Raw genomic sequence first — 21,567 nt, 5'->3', positions numbered from 1 at the left:
CAGTTGTCCTATGTAAGTTGTCCTTGAGCAGCAAACTTGACTCCAAATCCATTGCTCATTCACTGTAAGTAACTCAATATGATCGCATCAGCCAAATGTCAAAACTGTAGAATGTAAATCACAAGTTCAATAAGGCTTCAGGAAATTCAAGGACACAACAGGCTTTGTCTCCACGACATGACCTGAATACTTATTATCGGCACACTGAACACAGCTCTGGAGTTTCTGAGTTTGTGAACGGACCTGCAGTGCTAAAGCCAAAAAAAAAATTGGACACAGCCAAAAACACACTCGCACACACCCCTGTGTGACCGTACTCTGCACATCACCCTGCTTTGATATTCATTACTCTCACCTGCTTCTCACTGTTCATGATGTGCCCTGCATTGCTCTGCTGACAAGAAGGGACTCTCTGGCTCTTTAAGCTATAAGTGAGTCATAACACACATACATTATGCATTCAGCTCAGCTTGTACATCCCAGCTCCTGGACTCTGAGGCCAATTACATGAGGAGCCCAGGAGAGTATGGAGAGCTGTGTTTGTGGAATTATCTTTCAATCCCGAATCAGTACACTATAGAGAATGCCTGCCAGCATCTCTCTCTCAGTACTCTCCTCCACCGTCCACAGAGCTGTCCAACTGTCAACGCAATAAAGGATGAAAAAAGAGGCTTAAACAAGTTTCAACTCAATTAAACCTCTCCTTTTACTTTTTTTAATGAAAGAATAATGTAGTTCACCACTGTCCAGAGACAAACTAGTATTTACATCCAGATGCTGACACAAATCTAAGAACCCCTGCTCTATTAGTCTGAGCAGAAATAAACGTTTCCACTGTGCTGTCTTAGTGTCTCATGTCAGTAGCCCCATTCACACTGCCGTTTGTATGCGGGGATCCTGCGCCAATTCTCTGCACCCGCCTCTGTGTGAAAGTCTCAGATGCGGTGAGGGGTGAAATTTCGCTGCGCCTCTGATGCGCCTCCGGAGGTAGTATCAGAGGTGCATTATTGATGAACCAAACCAGTGTGAACGGATAAGCCTGCGGCGTGGAGCGGGGGTGTGTCGGTCTGACCATCTGATAACTAAACAGGGCCTTCACTCAACAAAATAAAGTGAAATGTCCCACAAAGCAATTACAGAACCACACAACAGTACCGTAGTAAGTGGTAGTGTCTTTGGCAACTTATATGAGGGAAAAAATACCGCAGTTATTCGTGGAAAAGTGTCTGTCCTCCTCTCTGTCTGACCGACTCTTCGTCACATTTCTGCCCATAAAACAGCGTCTGTCCGCGGCAAAAACTTTAACTCACTAACTGCGGTGAAAAAAATCACAACGACGGTCAGCCCTCCTGACCGAGACTTCAGTGAACTTTCCCCCAGAAAACAGCCTCCCTCCCCGCAAGTGAAAGAGTCAGACAGTGTCTTGTTGACTGATGGCGATTATGTAATTATGTAATTTAGAGAAAAACGTAACTTTGTCATTTTCCAGGATGCATGATGGGTCAGGATCTTAATCACAACACATTATAACTACATCCATATGATTATAAACAGTCAGCGGGTACATGTTTAGATTAACAGGACAGGAGCCGCAGCGCCGGCTTTCTGTGTGAATTACACTCTGGTTCGTCTTTCACGCCAGAGCTGCTTGGTTCTGTGTGAACAACCAACGGTGGAGAATTGGCGAACCGCCACTGCGGCGATAATGCGGCGTCTCTGTGTGAAAAGGGCTAGTAAGTGGTTTTCTTAACCCATTCCCATTAGGTGTGCATAAAATAACGAGCTTTAGGATGCAAATATGTCCAAAATAATTAATGAAGGCATCAGGTGTGTAACAGTACTTGTAATAAGTGCCGCATACGGGATGGAAAGACTTTGTTTCCCAAGTTATTGGCTATCAATGGACCCCAAAATCACGTCTAAAGTCGGTTCCCACTGTAATTAATATCTGTTCACTGAAACAATTCTTAAGTTGGGGTAAGAGAAGGTTGTACGTCTGTAATGAGACTTACAATGGGGTCCCGTGCATGAAAGTTGTGCATTAAACACTTACATGCTGCTGCCCTGGAGGTGCTGAATTGACCACTGTAATACTAAACTTCTTCTATTATATATGTTATATATATTATATATTCCTCTATTATGTTCTTATAATATCCAAGAGGTTCTCAAACTGTGTGGGTGGTTGCAGATGGGGCACATATGAGTAGGTGGAAAATTTGTGGCACATGTGAGCACAACAAACAAACAAGGATTTCACATTAGCATATCCTTCATATCAATATGGAGATGTAGGTTCAGATTTATTCAGACAACTGGACAGTGTGTGTATGGACAGATTTTGACAGGTGAATACAATCAACCAAATATGTCAGGTAAAACTGAAAATATGATAAAGGCCATCTTGGTCAAGGGTCTTTGACAGTTGGACAAAGCTACATTTTTCACCAGCTTCAAAGAATTCCATGTAAAGATAAGGGAAGAGGAAATGTATTTAGCAAATTATGTTATTCAGATAAATTAAAATCGGGCACAAATTTCTCCAGTCTGGTTTACGGTTATTTATTTATTCAATTGTTTACAGTTGGATTGTGGAAACATACAGAAATAGTAGTCAGTGCCTGATCTATATGGACTAGAACTTCTGTGGTATGTTTAGTGCAGCCTGTCACAGCTGCTGCTGCAGCAGTCACAGCTGAAAATAAATTTAATGAAAAAAAATGTGCTACATATTTTGCATATACGGTGTAGGCTACTTCCTGCTGCTTGTGTGTTACAGTGCCCCCTGTGGTGTTCAGAGGATGATGCACTGCTATATTTCATATATATATATATAAATGTAAATGCAATATATCTATATATATATATATATATATATATATATATATATATTGCATTTACATATATATATATTTATATATATTGCATTTACATTTATATATATATATGAAATATAGCAGTGCATCATCCTCTGAACACCACAGGGGGCACCATAGCAGTGCATCATCCTCTGAACACCACAGGGGGCACTGTAACACACAAGCAGCAGGAAGTAGCCTACACCGTCCCTCTGAACATACTGGTATGAAAGGTTAGTCCCACATCCCATTGGCTATTCAGCTTGCAACTCCAGGGTGCGGCTGACAGTACACATTTACATTTACATTTAGCGCATTTAGCAGACGCTTTTGTCCAAATAATAGAAACAATATTCAAGCCCTCATCTGAGCATAGTAGCTGCTATTTATCAAGGATACCTTAAGTACATAAGTGCTATGATATAAGTGCTAAGGGTAAGAACATACTAGTGCATATAGGTTGTTTTCTTTTTAGTCTTTTGCGGAAGATGCCGAGTGACTCTGCTGTCCTGACATTGGTCGGGAGTTCGTTCCACCACTGAGGCGCCAGAACAGAGAAGAGTTGTGACTTCGCTGAGTGACCTTTGTTTGCTCTCAGCGATGGCGGTACCAGCCGGCCAGCTGATGTAGTGGAGCGAAGTGCTCACGCTGGGAAGTGTAGTCTGACCAGTGTTGGGAGGTAGATGGGTGCAGTTCCGTTGATGGCCTTGAAGGCCAGCACCATCTTCTTGAATCGGATGCGGGCTGCAACAGGAAGCTAGTTGAGGTCATGGAGGAGGGGGGTCACATGGGAGAATTTAATTAGATTGAAAGGCACCCTGCAGCGTTCTGGATACGCTGCAACTGGAGTCAAGAGGGAGTTGCAGTAGTCCAGGCGGGAGATGACCAGTGCTTGAACCAGGAGTTGCGTTGCAGTCGTGAGGAAAGACCTGATCCTGCGGATATTGTAGAGGGCAAATCTGCAAGATCGGGCCACAGCAGTGATGTTGGCGGTGCAGGATAGTCTGTCGTCAAGCATTACTCCCTGGTTCCTCGCAGTCGATGAAGGCCATACTGTGACGTCCTCAACAGTGCCTGACAGGTCGATGCGAGGGCAGTCTGTCCCCGGGATGAAGAGGAGTTCAGTTTTGTCCATGAATTTCTACATATCAATTTGGGGACGTTACATGGCTGGTTAGCTAGCTAGTCGTGTTAAACTGACAAATTAGATTAACTATTTGTCAACTGTACACATTGCTATAAGCTTTGAATCTTGCAAGCATACTCTGAGCTTCCTGTTGCTTAGTCATATCCGAGGTTCGTCCTATTTACTGGAGTGGTGACCAGTGCCTCCATTGCATAAGAACGTTATGGGATGGTTATGAGTCTGAAGCCATTACTCTAACCCCAAGGTCTTACTGTTACTGTTTATGAAACACTTTATCTTTTGACTGCCAACATATGAAAATATAAATTAATGGTCTCATTTTTTTTTCTTTTGCAAGTAACCATGGTATAAGCTGCTTGTCAGACAGTTTTGGCCTCCACGCTGTCTACTAAATCCTGATGTTTGACACCTCACCAGGCTTCATCCCTTAGGTGTACTTTTTGCCAATTTACCATCGTGAAACTAAAAGCCAATAACAACACAATATTCAAATGCTAGATAATAAACTGAGATTATTCAAATGCATAACTGATTCTGATGAAAACTGCAACATCTACATTTCAGCAACCTTCAAAATTGTACTACTCCAGGTGTCATATAAAATATTATTTTTAACACACAATTTTGTCAATCGATCAATGTTGTGTTATTGGTTAATCTCATCTAAATGAAAGTTTTTTGCGCAATCGACAGAGTAAAGCTTCCTGGACTATTTCCTGTATGCTGCTGAAGTCATGACAGGACGAGCTGCACATCCCCTTTTCATCCTTACAACAACGACTGCTCCTCCACTGTCACCTCCACTCCATTCTGCCACTGAATATAGAAACACTGAATAGCACACGTCACACTGCGATCATCCCACACGCTCTATTACTGTGTTATAGGTCAGCCCATTGTTCCTCGTACACTCGCGGAGCTGACGCTGCACTTTCACAGGACATGGAGCGCTTAAAAAATAACGGCCCGGTTGTTTTGTTTTTTTTTTATCTCGGAAAGCGTTTAGAGATTGCCAACTTCACTCTTATCTGTGTGTGTCAGACATGTCCCACATCCTCCCACACAAAAGCCTGGCAGGCATGCACACATACACAATATTCTCACGTACACTTGATCACAGTTAGAGAGGACTGTATTTTTTTCGTACTGCAGGATGATTTACAGTGTGCAAATGACAGCACGGCGTTTCACACATATTCTGCTGCAGACATTCACACCAAACAGCAGAATGTGAAGGGCTCACATTGGCTCAGTTGGCAAGCTGATGACTATAACGCCCATATGGAGGCTACTGCCGGCTCGACTGCAAACTTTGCAGCAAGCCTTCAAACAAAAACTCAAAGAGTGGGTACATCTGAGCAGCCATGCCAACACTGACCTGTTTGAAAATGGCGAGTACTCATAATCAGCCCATTCTCACTTCAAATACATCAGCCAAATTTGATACTGTAGTTACCCTGCTTGGGTCATTTCTGAAGGTGTCCTTTGAGTGCAGTAGTATCAAGAGCAAAGAAAAGGCAGAGTCGGGGGGGCAGTTGGGGTGGTTGGATGGGTCATATGCTGGAGTTTTATCCCGGAGACCAGGGTTCACTTCCGGTTTGTAATGAAGAGTCGAGAGATTTGTTTTGAATTCATGTTGGGAGTGAGAACGTGTTGCATTGATTCCTGTGCATGGTCATAAGAAGACATTGCTTTGTATAAAGCTCTACATTGCAGAGACTGAATAGTGTCAGAGTTGATAATTTGCAAGGCATCTTGACACTCAAAAAGATATTTAATATTTGATGTCAAAATCTGATTTTAAGACCAGCTGCTAAAGATGACATATTAATGTGGCCACAAAGTAGGCTCACTGTCCTAACCGGGTGACTTGCTCATCTGACCAAGAATGAAATGAACCCTCCACTCTCTCTTCTAACCACCCAGCACACAGATGCACAGGAGGACATGCAGAGGAAGACAATTAGACCCTTTATCACCTTTGAAAACAAAAGTGATTACAGTATGGTGGGCAGATATTGGTATGACAGTCGCGGTGGCGAAGATAATGATGATGACAATGATAGCTGTCTTACTGCTGCTAACAAATCCATTCATTCTATGCAGCTCTCACCCACTGCTGTGCTATTTCAGAAGCCAGATTATAGAAAAATGCCATCTGAGCACAGAAACACAGGGGAAAAAGCCTACAGGTCTGATCAAAGGTTGATGTGGGGCTTTGAAACATTAAGCCTAAAACCCTAGTGGGATTTATTATTATCACAGTTACCGGTTGATTATGTGGTCTTTAGTTCTGAAATGACAAAGTGCAACAGTTGAGCAAGTACATAAAAGCTAGTCTTTTCTGTTGTGTGTACCTGTCTTTCAATTTACCAAACTGCGGAAGTATTCACCACTTATATTTTATAATTTAATCTTTATATAACTTATTACATATATATTACAGCCTAAGCTAAATGCACGGCAGCCACAGCACTCCCCACAACCATTAAAGTACAATGAGACATGACAGGACGTGTTGTAAACTGGTCTCCCACAGCTCTCTCTGTGCTGTCAGTGAACCAACAGGGAGCTGTTTTCCAGATGAGTCTGAGATGAATGCAATCCTCCACAGGGACCCTGACTTCTGTGGACCATGAACCGTGCAGAGCAGCTGACCCACTTTACACTGTTCAGTGTTTGTATAGTTTGCTTTGGTTAAGATGCTTCACAGGACGTTGAAGGGAAATATTCATGCCCAGGCTTTGAGCTACTTACGGTAAAAGAAAGGGATTAATTACCTTATAAAAATGTACAGACAGAACACAAGGTAATCTGGAGGTAATGAGAGCAATTAAAGCACAATTAAATATTAATAAGGGTGAATATCTCTGCTCTATACTCTACCCAGTCAATACAATCTCCATAATGTGCTCTTTCTCTTGAGGGTGAACTATAGCCTCTCCGGATGCAGTTTGCATCTGTGGCAAACATAACGCGAGAGAGAGAAATTCAAAGAGGCATAAATTGTCTGGGGCATACATAGTTCCTCCATAAACACTCCTCCATATAATTTATGTGCTGCTCTATACTGTCATATAAGTCATCGGGGTAATGAAAGCTGTGCGACCAGCGGGTATAGTTAGCCAGCAAGCGCTGACTGCATGGGGATAAAATACTCCACTCATAATGATAAAGACACATTCTGGGCCGAGCTCAGCAGTACAAACCAGAAGAAGACAATGAAGAGCTGTAGATACACACACTGAAGCAGGAAAACACACACAGTGTTTACTGTTTCCACATCCTCAGATTCCCATCCAAAACCTTTCTTTTAAATCAGCAGTGAAAGAAGACTCAACGATCATTTTGTGGCTTGCTGGCTTCAATAGAAACAATGATGTCTAAGCCACTATAAATTTAGTCTTCATCATCACATTACACCAGAGGTCCACTGATAGTGGATTTTTAAAGGCTGATATAATAGCGATAGTTGGGAGAAGGAAGCCTATAAATGGGCCGAGAGACCACTGCCAATTTTTCTGAAATCAGCATCAATACATGTATGACAGCCATTCCATTCCAGTGTCTGTTGAATTCCAACACAAGCACACCTCATTCTACTTAATGAGGTACTGATTAGGTGATCACCTGTACCCAAATCTTATTTAACAAGGAAAAGTGTAAAAACGACTGCTGTGGTTATCAGTATCCTCTTGCAATAGGACCAGCTGGATGGCAAAAACAGTGCTTGTAGTACCTCAAAAGCAATTGGAATCAAAAAATAACTATTGACCATGCCAAAAGAGTTGAAAAGAAAAGTTAGGAGTGAGGAAAGGTAGGGTTCAGTTCTGGCTTTACTGGCAGAGGGAAACAGTGAGCGTCAGGTTGCTTCCATCCTTAAAATTTCACAGACCGGCAAAGGGCGAAAACAACTCTCCACTGACCGGGACGACCGTCAACTCATTCGAATGTCACTCAGCAACCGTAGGATGACTTCAATAGCAGCTGGGGTGAAGTGCATGGTGAGAACGGTTGGAAACAGGTTCCTAGGGGCAGGGCTCAAGCCATGTAAAGCTAGAAAAAAGCCCTTCATCAGTGATAAGCAAAGACGAGCCAGGCTGAGGTTTGCAGAAGACCATAAGGACTGGACCATAGAGGACTGGAGTAAGGTCATCTTCTCTGATGAGTCCAATTTTCAGCTTTGCCCAACACTTGGTCGTCTAATGGTTAGACGGAGACCTGGAGAGGCCTACAAGCCACTGTGAAATTTGGAGGAGGATCGATGATGATCTGGTTCAGCTTCAGCAAGGCTGGAATCGGGCAGATTTATATTTGTGAAGGACGCATGAATCAAGCCACGTACAAGGTTATCCTGGAATAAAACTTGCTTCCTTCTGCTCTGACAATGTTCCCCAACTCTGAGGACTGGTTTTTCCAGCAGGACAACGCTCCATGCCACACAGCTAAGTCAATCAAGGTGTGGATGAAGGACCACCAGATCAAGACCCTGTCATGGCCAGCCCGATCTCCAGACCTGAACCCCATTGAAAACCTCTGGAATGTGATCAAGAGGAAGATGGATGGTCACAAGCCATCAAACAAAGCTGAGCTGCTTGAATTTTTGCGCCAGGAGTGGCATAAAGTCACCCAACAGCAATGTGAACGACTGATGAGAGCATGCCAAAACGCATGAAAGCTGTGATTGACAATCAGGATTATTTCACCAAATATTGATTTCTGAACTCTTCGCAAGTTAAAACAATTAGTATTGTGTTGTTTATAAATGAATATGAACTTGTTTTCTTTGTTTCATTGAGGTCTGAAAACTGCATCTTTTTTGTTATTTTGACCATTTGTCATTTTCTGCAAATTAATGCTCTAAATGACAATATTTTTATTTGGAATTTGGGAGAAATGTTGTCAGTAGTTGATAGAATAAAACAAAACTGTTTTTTACTCAAACACATACCTATATATAGCAACATCAGAGAAACTGATAATTTTGCAGTGGTCTTAATTTTTTCCAGAGCTGTGTAAAGGTCTAAGGTCTGCCTTAAAACAGCAATAAGAAAAAAAAGACATGAGTCATACAGTACAAATACTATATGTATATGTATATATGTATATAGGTTTATGTGTATATATGTATATGTGTATATATATATATATATATATATATATATATATATATGTATAAATATAGATTCATGCCTTTTTTTTCTTATTGCTGTTGTAAGGCAGCCTTTAGGCCTAGTTCGTAAAATACTGGTTTGCAAAATAGACCTCCTCCGAGCGCACTTTTATTTGCGCTGTTGTTTTTTATGAATATAGACTCTGCGTGGGTTTAATACAGCCAAGCCTATCAGTTCTTTGTTCAGTCTCTGTGTGACTGAATTAGCTGTATTTAGTAGGCCTAATGATGAAGCCTGATCCTCCGAAGACACTTTAATTTACATTCTTGAATCACATACGACCATGCATTCCTTGTTCTGTGGACTAAAATAATAAGGCATAGAAAAAGAGATTTTTGTCTTATCATGTCATTATAGGCTACATTATAGAAGGTATAGGTCTATTGTGTTTCATATAACAGCCTAAAATTAAAATATTTATTCCTATCACATAATATATCATACTTTGATCCTTTGTCTGCCTGCTCATCACTGTGTCCAAGGACATTCATTTATTTAAAAAGATCCAGGCTATTTAATTGTCCTATAGAGATTATTTCTAAAATTTTTGGTGCTTTACATTACCATCAGACAGCCCTTTCCTTTGGCACTACATTCCCTCAACCTCAAGTCTGTGCTGCTTCTCCACACAGATGTGGAGCTGATGGTCATCTAGGCAGATAAGTTCCTCATACAACCACACATCAAAAGACCCCAACTATTACTTAAACCAGCAGCAACAGCAATAGAACGGGTTTAGTATGTTTTATGACTGCCCTCAAATAATACACATTTGAAAACATTATAGTGCAGTTAGATGAAAAGTAAAAATATGATAGATATTACAAATACAAATGGGATACAGTAAAGGACATATTTCTGAGGCCTGAGACAATTACTTTCAGAAGTTGGAAAAAACAACCCAAAATAATGGTCTTTTAAAATGCAGAAAGCAACAAAAGATCAACCATCGGTGAAGCACAGACGGCGAGCACAGGCGATGGTTAAATGAGTGCCTTCTGTTTCTCCAGTGTCTGCTAGGCTTTACTGCGTCTCGCCTGTGCAGATCAATCCATTAGTTCTGGAGGCGACGGATTTCTGTTGCCGTCAAGTCATGGCAGCCTGCATGCTCAAATCCCTGTTTGTTTTCTCCAGGTGTCTCAGTGATACCAACCCCCCTCCGCTCCCTGGCACACAGTGACTCATGGTGTTGTGCTGTAGGGCCAAATACTGAATAATAATGGCTCCCTCTGCAATTATCAACAATTATCTTCAGCTTGTGTGCATACTGGTGGAGACAGGCGCCACTGGGACCTGTCAGGTCTCTGATGCTCAGCCTGCAGTGGAGCACTTACATAGATTCGGGATGGAAGATGGATGGAGAAAAAAAAATCCAAAAGGCTTGAATACACTGAGTACTGTAGGAGAGCTCCACGAGGAGTGTGACCTGGTTAACTGGTGGCGACACAATGCGAGATAGTTACATGAAATTAATATAGTGAAAGTACACCCTCACAGCTGAGGAACAATTTAAAAGGATCATGATGGTTTATTACAACTTGTGTCTAATTTACATACTTTTAATTTACTATTTACGACTTTACAAGAGTCGACGGTTATGCTGGCAGCTCCTCTCAGATTGATGTTCTTCAGTAATAAGGCACAACGGTGCTATTAGATAAATGTTAATGTCAGTATGCTTACAACAACAATGCAAACATTTGGATGTTAAAGGTATAGTTGGTAATCCTGTTCAGAAACACTGTTTGTTATACTGGGTGAAATGGTCTTCCCACCCTGAGAGTAGTCCATACATAATATGTTCAGAAAAAGGAACGAAATAAATCAGACCTCTGTGGCAGCTGCAGGCCTGTAAAAACTCTGACCAATCCCTGCCTCTCGGCCTGAGATGAAAGAACCAATCAGATGCCTTCATGTCTTGACCTGCCTGCACCCCCCTCTGTCCCCCCCTCCTCCCTGCGCGCACTCATCACGTGTCACCGTTGCCGGATATATTCAGCACACTCCATATGGAGTTAGCAGGAGATACACACTCCAGGTCAGAAGGTGGCGGTAATGCACACCTAACAGTTGTTTGCCAACAGCCATAAAACAACAGAAGAAGAAGAGCACAGTTAGCAGGAGAGAACAATGGCAGAGAAAATGCAGCCAAAAGTAGCACATCCAGAAGTGATGCAGAGGTTGCTGTCTTTCTGTTGGACAGGTAATTATTTGTTTTGCTTCAGGGTGATTTGTTATTTTTATGAAATATGTAACGTTAGCCAACTTAGCTACTTTTGTAGCTTGTATTAGCCCAGTGCTAACGGCTCTCCTCTGCCCTGCTGTCTGATGCGCGTTCAAGTTTGTGGGGGCGGGGCTTTGGACGGAGCACTGACGGGAGGGGGAGAAGGGGGTGGAGCTTAGACGAGGTGCCACTTTCAAATCTTGCTAGCTCTCCAATATTACCAACTATACCTCTCAGTGGCAACAATGTTTACTGAGTCCATGTGAACCCTCCTCTGGTATCACAACCTTGTCAGTGGAAATTTTAAGACAGCTCCCCTTTTTTGGTGGATGCTTAAGTCACATGGGGGTTTTCTGCTCTGTACTTTCAGATTATGTTGAGGGAAAATGATGGTATTCCCAACAGCCTCATCTTTTGTATGCCTTTCCCTACAGCCATGCAGCTATGGTGGCTCAGAAGAGAAAACTCTGAGTGGTGGTGAGTTAGCCTATGACATGACTCTGTTGTTGCAATGATCATGACTAGTTCTGTGGAAATGTGCTCAAAGACATTATGCTTTTAGACTACAGTAAATTCAACAATTCTCTATCTTTGTTTTTTTCAACCCAGCCTTTATTAGCCTTTATTTTATTAGACAATAAGAAAACATGTGAAGAGGACTTTTACTCAGGAAATGTATAAAAATGATGTTGAATTATTTTAGTCTAAGCTTTGCTTTGTCAATAACACATTGCAAATGTTACCTTTAGGGTCTGCAGGGGGTCAATGGCTTCAGAATATAATTTTACAAAATACTGATGTAACAGAAAAAAGTTGTTTTTCGGTCAAAAAGTGTATTGCGGGATTGTGATTGTGATCCTGGTGGATTTAATTTATCGCCTGGAATTTCTCAAAACGGAGCATACTGAAACATATGGGAGGGAGCCAAGAAGATTAGAAATATAAATGGAATTGTCTGCATATCTGGATGATTTTTGATCTTCTCTAGGTCTCAGTAGTCCCTTAAATTGAGCCTCAGAATTGAGCTGAATTGCAGGTTCAGTAGCTATGATAAAGAGGAGGGGGAATAGGGGCTAGCCCTGTCTGGTGATGCGTTAAAGTGGGAAATATAGATTCATCACTATTGTAGGTTGTATGAGAACATAATACTTTAATCCATGTGTCCATTGTGTCTTTACTTTGGTCTTGCCAACCACATGCTTTTTTCTATCTCCTGCTTATTTCCCCCCTCTCCCTCTACTTTCCCCTTTCTCTATCACATTTTAAACCCTTGGACACAGATGGCTTCATCTTGACAGAGTGCAGCGGGAATTAATATCTCCTGTGCTGCTGTGATAGAAGAGCTTCAGACAAGACTAATTCCTGCTCATTAGTTAAACTTTCATTTACATCACAGGCATTTTGCTGATGCCTCTGCCCACTGTGACTCTCTGATTTGCACAGAAAAAGGAGAATCTTGTGTGTCCAGCATTATTGCAACCGGTGGTATGGAGTGCAGCATCGATAATGTGAAACCTCTGAAATTATTTGATGATAACGTGACAAACATGAGAAAATAAGGCTGAGACAGAAATGAGATAAATTCTGATTGTGATTAAGGTCCCTAAAGTGATATAGTCATAGAATACTAATCTGCACATTTATCATTTACAGATAAAGTGAGTTTTGAATTGCGTACATTATCAAATTTAAATTCTGGTTTACCATGACATTATAATGGTAGCTGAGAGAAACAAGAACAGAAAGGTGACCCAGATATAGATCCCTAAGCAGTTTGTTGAAATGGCCATTCCAGGGGGCTACTCCATGAGTATGTGGGGACCACTTTAAGTGATTGAAATGATTCAAGTGAAGATTATGTTCATTTCAACAACGGTGGTGAGTGGAAAGCTACAGTACCATGACCGTCAGAGACAACAAGCACAGCTTCAAACAGCCACTACTGTGGGCATGAGGTGGACAAGCCTACTGTCGGCAGACCAGCAGTGTCTGATGTGTGTCATTGGTGGTTGACACATCCTGATGTGTAGATATCCAGGTGTCAAGCAGTGATACGTCAGTCGCCAATGTGTAATTATATATTAAATGTATGCATCTGGCTTGTGCTATGGCTATCAAATGACTTGCCTTGATGGGATGCATCACATGGCCAACCAATGTGGCACTCAGGGTTATAATTACATGTACAAACATCATTATTTCAGAGGTGGAACATAATGTAGTAGCTGAATGAGTTACTGTTCAAAGTGACTTTCCTCCTCCTACCATTATTCATTTTCTTCCATCTGCATCTGGATTCACATTGGACACGGCCGATGGGAATCTCCTTTTAACACCGTTGCACCTACAATTTATTTTCATGCCTACATGGAGGCATTGTGTGAGACACAGTCATGTGAAACATACATGAGCTGTGTCTGTGTACACGTATGAGAATGAGAGAGGAAGACGGCAGAGATAGTAAGAGTAGGCGTGGGAGAGCGGGTGGGTCTGTCCTTTGTTCTGTGTGAATGCCTCCTCCAGTACAGCGAACGTTTATCACACTGCTCTCCCACTTGTCCTCTGTCTCAGCTTGGACACGCTGCCTGCATTAAGGCGGGGGGATTACATTTCTGCCTCCCTGAACATGACCGTCAAACCTCCACTTCAACAAGTTGTTCACAGTTTATTCTTTTGACAGCTTCACTTTTGGTTTGGTATAAAACTGGTGAAAATATGATCAGTCAGGTATGATAATCTCACTTGTTTTTAGTGCAGTTCAAGTTCACCTGGGGATTTTATTGCCTGAAAATAAGTGAGGCACTGCTTCAAGCTCCTGTCATGTGACTGTATCTTGAATCTGCCTTGTTTTACATAGTCTTCACTTTACTGAGTACAATGTTTCTTAAATGCTTTTTACTTGTTATGAAATATTTTATTAACATTATATTTTACTGTATCTAGTCAAACCAGAACACACTGGAATCATACATGGAATCAGGAATAAGTGTCCCGGAAGATTGCTTCAGTATCCAATGATTATTGTTTGTATATTCATTATTACACTGCAAAAAGGAATTGCTGCCAGCAGGTAATGCAGCATGCCTTGTGCAAATCTAAAGAAACAGCTAATTCACTGTTCATGTACATCACACAAATGGGAATCCTGGTGGAAAAATCTCAAAATGTAATCCCTTAGAGTGGGAACAGACAACTCCCCCATTCAGCATGTCCAAGTGGTATTATTGTTAGTGCTGTGGTCACAACTGGAGCCTTTCAGTTTCCCTCAGAGCAGCAACTACCACCAACACAGGACAAAATGTGACTTTATTCATTCGGTTTGGGTCAGGGGGTTAATGCTGATTGACTTCTTTGATTAATGCCCTCATATTCTTAGATACAAGCAGATTCACAAGATACAATGTTATTATTACTGATTTCTGTGGACTTTTTAAAGCCTTTTCAGCTTTTTCAGATCCGACCACACCCACATCTGGATCATGATTAATAGCTTTTTGTCAAACTAGTGTTTCAAGGTTGACAATGATTTCATCCTGAAGACGCAGGAGACAACAACTTCCCTTCAAGTCGTCGGCCTGATCAAGTGAAAGATGTTTTGGCTGTGCAAACATTTTCACATGAACAGCGGAGCTCAGAATCCTGCAGCTACACATCGCTGCTGGCATCGAAAAACTAATCCCATGTGACAGAGGAGGCAGCTCACAGAGGAACGGTGGCGTGTATACAGCTGTTTCTAGAGGCACAGTGTCGTACTTCAAATAAGCTATTTACACATTAACACATGAAGACAAAGCACTTTCAAGGCCTACATTTGTGGTTCTCAACCAACCTACACTTTGCCCACCTTCACTTTCTGTGTTGTGTATTATTGAGAGGGTCAGTATTGGATGATGATGGTAAGAACAGTTCTATGAATTAAACACAGTGAGCCCTTCATAACTTCAAAAAACAAAAAATAATACACACAATGACTAGGTGATTATGCTTTTTTAACAAACACTTTAAGCAGTGTCTTGAAAGGCAAAATCAAATCTCGGCTGAGTAAACAAACATTTTAAACCAACAGTTTGGTCTGCCCCCCCCCGAGACAATAAGCAGGGAGAGGTTATGTTAATCCTGATAACACCCTCTGATGTTGTGGTGTTGGTTTGGGAAAACAATGAGAACATCCCAAGGATACCTGCAGTAATGATCTATCTGTTTTGGGCAGTAATGATAACACTGTTTAAGGCAACTCTGATTTATATATCGCCTCCATCAGAAAATGAAAGCGAGATGTGATATGAGAGCATCGCCCAGGGTGAAAACAACTGCAGCCACAACATTCACTGATTCACGTGGATGATTATGGAAGGAATGAAGGATATACGTGTGCGTGTGTGTGTTAGTGTGTGTGTGTGGGGGGGTCTGTGTGAGTGCACAACTCTATGAAGCCATTTTGAAAACAAGCAGATAAACCCATTATGTATAGTGGTCACACCGTCATCTTTACTTCCTGTAAGGTGGGACAGATGTACAGTAATCTGAGAACAAAAAGTAAATGACAGGTCCTTACTGGACAAAAAACAAAACAAAAACATACATATCTGCCATTACCATGTTCAAAGCAAGAAAGGGTCCATGTAGGTCCGTGTATCATCCATTCATTCAATTATTCAATCCGATCTTGCAAATGGAACAATGAAAAAACAAGTGAGAATTTGGTTTATTCGTTTGTTTTCCCATCGTCTTTGAAGGGAAAATCTAATAAATAAGGAAACAAAATAACTAGTAAAATTTATGTAGTATTAGTTTTAGTTATTTATTGGCTTTACGCAGATCCAAAGGGCAGCCTGCCCTTCAGACACTCAGCCTGTCCACTCCCTCTCGCCCAGAGACAATCCGGCAGCAAAGCGAGTATAATTCAAGAAGAGCAGCAGCCGTCCAACTGCCCTGCCGTGGCTCCGCCATCCTGCCTGTCTGCTCGGCCTAACAGACACTGCAGTTGCAGCGAAGAGTGGCTCTGGAGGGTGAGTGACCCCAATAGAAGACAGGGAGAAGGGCCTAAAAGATGGGTGTGTTTATCAGAAAAGCTTCAGCTCATAAACCGCCATAAACAGGGTCGTTTATGTGCCAGACCTACTGTGTGGGTCAATTAAGCCATCAGAAATAACTTCCGGGTCACACAGATCAGACAAATGAATTATCAAAATCAAATTCGACCCGTGGCCCTTTTTTTTTTTACTCTCCGTTTTTGATCTGAGCATAAAATCAAAAGTCTGCCACATTCATAAACAAATCATTTAAAAACAAATAATTTTTTCATTTTCTGATTTTGGATTCTCAATTCTCAAACAATATCAAATGAACGAGTGATACATGGACCACTTCTGTTTTTGTTTCCAAGCTTTCGTTTGTTACAACTGAATTATGGATTATACACAGACCAACCAAGACAGCTGTAGCCCATCTGAAATTAAAGTTATTTTACGGCTACTCACAACACTCTCTGAATGTTCTATGCTCACTTTTCAGAAATTCTACATTTAGAACTGTGCCTAATAATATTACGACTAGTCAAAATCAAATTGAGATATCTCTTATTATAATCTGACTGGTAAGAACAACCTATTGACTTGATGTAGAATGTCATTAAAAATATCAACTTTTCCCAACAACTAAATGTAAATCCTAACTAGTTTAAAGTCATATTTGTGATATCTTCAGTGTTGTTCTGACTAGTAAACATTATAGATATCTTTAATTAAGCATACTAATGATGATAAAGATACTTAGATATTCTTCAAAGATCATCAGAAATTGACGAGTCTTACTAGTCTAAATGTAAAACTGTCCTCCCAAGTCAAGCCACAGCGTCAGTGGTATCAGCCGGTGCCCTGAAACGACTGTAGGAAGTGTGACTGGAGCAAAGGAGAAGCCAGGGAACGTTGTTACAGAGCCACAAAGTCAAAACATCACTTTAACACCAGAGAGCGCTGTTTCTTTTTCTTCTTTCTGTTTAACAGTCAGCAATCGGTAATTGTTATCGTATTATTATCAGGTCAGATACGGTGTCTATGTCTCAGACTAAAGGGAAGTTGCCAACAAGGTCATTTGTCGAACACGTGGCTGAAGGTATTTGGAGGCATCTTGAATTATTCAGCAGTTCTGACGAGTCACAATGAATTTGTAGATGTGTACATTCTTATAAAGCTGGTCAGGTGAGACATATTAGTTTTAAACTACACAACACAAACACAGCCAGTGACTTTGTTGACCTTTGACACATACGTCCTGGTCAAGCCACTTTGACAACTCAATCGCTGATTAGCTTAAAAATCACTTATAAATGTCGATATCAGTCAATTTAGATGCTACATGGTGTGGTCCTTACTCTCCTGTCTGTCTGTCTGTCTGTCTGTGTCTCTGTGACCCTGCTGGCTCAGCTGTCAATCGAACACACACACCACCCACCCACTCAGAGTCTTGGAGAAAAAGGAGGAATTCTGATGTGATTAGATGTCCTTAATATATTTAGATACATTTTAAAGTTGCTTCAGAGGTCACAAATGGCAACCATCAATCATCAATGGTGTAACACTCAGTGGTGTTACTCCAAACATTATATAGGCAGTGAAGAGATGTGTGTTTTTGCAGTGATGTGATATTATAGATGTATTTTTTTTACTTTCTACCAAAACTTTACTTGTTGATTGGTGATGTAATAATTATGTGATATTCTATAGTTAGTATCAAAGACTCTTATGTTTCCACTACTCCACCTTCAACTAAATATTCAGGTTGTAATGAGAAAAAGCACGTTTTATATTAAAAAAACAGAAAACAAATTCTTGTGAAAAATCTTATTTTGTTCAAATTATAGGCCACACCAATGACAAATAAACAGCACAAGGATGCTCATTCTTTAAATGAGCACTATGTAGCTCTGGAGAGGAAATTCAAACTCAGAATTTTAGTATTTACAATATTAATATTTGAAGCTAGAAGAAAATGAGCCAGATTCCAGCATTTCTGTAGAATGAGACTTATGCATTTTTAGCTGCCACCTTATAGGTTTTCCAACACGCTTGGAAGTGGAGGGTGAATCGAGGGGTATACAGTTGGGTGCAATCTCACCACTGGATGCCATGTACATTGGTATTGATGGCAGAGAGGAGGAGATATTGTGAATTGTGAACACACACACATACACACGCATGTGCACGCGCGCACACACACACACACACACACAGTCCAAAATACTGTGACATCCTCTGTGTGTTTTGTAAACGTTGTTCTCACAATGCAAAACTTTACATCTCACTGCCTCAGCAGTCAGCAGACTGTAAAATGGTCTGACTTATTAACTTTTCAAAGCTAACAGGCATGAAGAGAGCAGTGTTAGCGATTTAGCCGTATCCTGACAATGCCCACATGGCCTGCGTGTACTCCTGGCAGTATAAAGAAGGCGCTGGTATAACGCCAGGCAGGCACACACAGTGTTTCCATATGGTGGTCCCTGAAGAGGGAGAACATATCTGCTGCTATGCCAGACTGCTTCTGTGATCTGGTCCACTGAGTACTGAGCTGCTGTACATGGCTGATCCCACACCACTCTACTGTTCGCCTCACATCAGCACATTACACCATATTTTGTGTACTTGCCTCCATGTGAGGTCCTTAGCTCTTACAGCAAGTTGGAGCTTTTGAAGTTGTTATTATAATGGCCCTCAGCTGCAGAGCAAAGAATGACTTTATTTGAAAGAGGCTTATATTGTAAGCTGTTATAGCTTTAAGCTATTACTTCTGTCATATTGAATTGAGAATCCTCCTTGTTTTTGGATCCGCTCCCACTTCATATAACTATTATATTAACATTCAATCATTTTCATCGTGACTGTTTTACATTACATTTAATTATTTCTAATTTTCCTTCAAATTAAACCCCATAATCACAAAGTTTTAGGGGTTTTATATTACTGTATGTTATTTTACATTTTAATTATTTAAAATTGTATCAAATTATAATATAATTATAATAATAGTTTTAACTGCCTGTATGGATGATAACTGCCTTTTCTTTGTCAGAATATCTCCTTTTCTTTGAGTTATTTTGACTTGACGTCATTGTTAATGAGAGTGTAAATATAGTTGATTGACTTATTGCTGTTAAATTAAACTCAACACTTGGTCCATATTTACTTGATAAGGACCCTTTAAATAAGTTTTGGAAAGAATACTTGCCATCATATGGACTGTTAAAAAAAACAACTAGTTGTTTTAAACTAAAAAGTTTAGTGTCCAGGCTGCCTTTGAATTTTAAAATGTTTATTGGTTATGTGATCAGAAAATTGAAACAGTGTTCATTGACTGCTATTCAGTGGATGATCCATCAAGAAGCCTTCTGATTGGGTAGGCATGAGTGCCACGTGAGCGGGCCACGGCCCACCTAGGCCCGCCCAGAGCTACACGGCAGCAACAGATACACCGGGACTGATATGTACACTATATACATAAATACTGGCTGTTTTTATTGGCCCAGCGGATTTGTCAGCCTATCTCTAACCCAGTACAATTCACCAATCAATTCCATTTGCTTATACATGTTAAGCTAATGTCAATAAAACGTTATACTACCGATGCATTTTACAACAAAAGCCTGCAATAAAAGGGGAAGTTATGATGGGTTTTGAGCTTTTGGAAGGTTTTTAATGGGCAGGAAGTGAAGTAGACATGCTTGGAATGATTGAGTGAATGAAAATACTGCTTCTGTTAAAAAGAGAAAGTCAGAGCAGCAGAGTGCTACAGTGCTGTGAACCTGCATTATACTGAAGTAACACACTGCCCTTCACAGTGTAAACAGTTCCATCTTATCTCTTATCTTAGCAAACAGCCTTTCTTTACTCTTGCTGGAGCCCATCTATTGTTTACAATGCAGCCAATTCTTAAATGCCAGCTTTAATTTGAGAGTTTACAGTATGTAAGACTGTACTGAGATCAGTGTGGCCAGTTTTAGTGTTGCCTGCTGCTGGTTGGGAATACACAACCTTCTCAGAGGTGTGTCTCTCGAAAACTAAAAAAAGGAGTAGGCTGTACAATTACACAAAAATGTTGATATTTTGTCCTGCGGATGGTGCTAGAGGGAAACTCTTTGGGTGACGAAAATAGAAGGGTCAATCCCTTTTGATTTGATTTCTGATTTATGGGCCCAGGTAATTCATGTCAGTGATGTTGTCTAGTCTTCCATGAAATTACATTCATATTGAACCATTCTGCAAACATTTTTTTTATGCCTAATGCCAACTAACCCAGCGCAGGAAGCGGTGTTCCCTTTATGTAGCAAGACAAAATGTAGGACAAAGAGGTGGATGTGATTTATCATACTTCCATGTTTTGCACAAGTTGCCTTATCTTAACCATACATTAACATTATTGTATTTGCTCATAATCATGATATGTTCATAACATCAACCATTTTAATGCAGTTGCTATATGCAGGTACTGTGGAAAAAAATACTTGAACTTAATCTGGGTTTTTGCATAATAATCCAACATCAATATTCTCTCTTGTATTTGTTATGTAATATGTGGAAATGTAGGACAGATGGTGGTGCTAAAGGAAAGATGAGCGATCAATCAAAATATCAGGCTTTATCCAGTGTGGACAACAAAAATCCACAACACATTTCATGGAAATACATAGTGTGGATTGTTTTGACCTCATCATGGACCATTTTGGTTACCTGAAAATGTGTGTAGTTGTGTTCAGAGACAGGGCAATGGGATCACCTGACTCAAAGGAATCATCATCACTGAATACTACATGTAAAAACAATCTGGCTAGTAGTTGTGGAGATACAGGACCTCGTTCTGACAGATGGACAAACCCGACTAATAACCAGGCTTTGATTAAAGATGACAACTAGATCAAGTCTTTCCACCCACGCTGTTCGCTCTGTGGCAGCGCGTGTAAATGAATACCTGGTTATGTATGTAAGCTAAAGGTGTGTTCAGGTCTGATGAGAAGATTTTTTTAAATATTTGTTTATATTTTAATATTTTGTAATTTTTAGATTGTATAAAGTTAAAGGGAAGTGGTAAATGGATGCAGATTCAACCTGGGCAGGTGCACATTGGGGCAAATGTGTGACTCTGAGTGTTTTCATTGAAGATTTGCTCTGCGTT

General features: G+C 40.7%; 1 protein-coding gene across 4 annotated transcripts in view; it reads right to left on the bottom strand.

The window, feature by feature from the left end:
* lrfn2b (leucine rich repeat and fibronectin type III domain containing 2b) overlaps window positions 1-21,567 on the bottom strand; it is a 151,859-nt gene that overhangs the window by 29,936 nt on the left and 100,356 nt on the right. The window lies entirely within an intron of this gene.

Source organism: Pagrus pagrus, assembly GCF_965226575.1.
Source record: "Pagrus pagrus genome assembly, chromosome: 16".
Classification (NCBI taxonomy): Eukaryota; Metazoa; Chordata; class Actinopteri; order Spariformes; family Sparidae; genus Pagrus; species Pagrus pagrus.
This window is presented reverse-complemented; position numbering and strand designations above follow the sequence as displayed.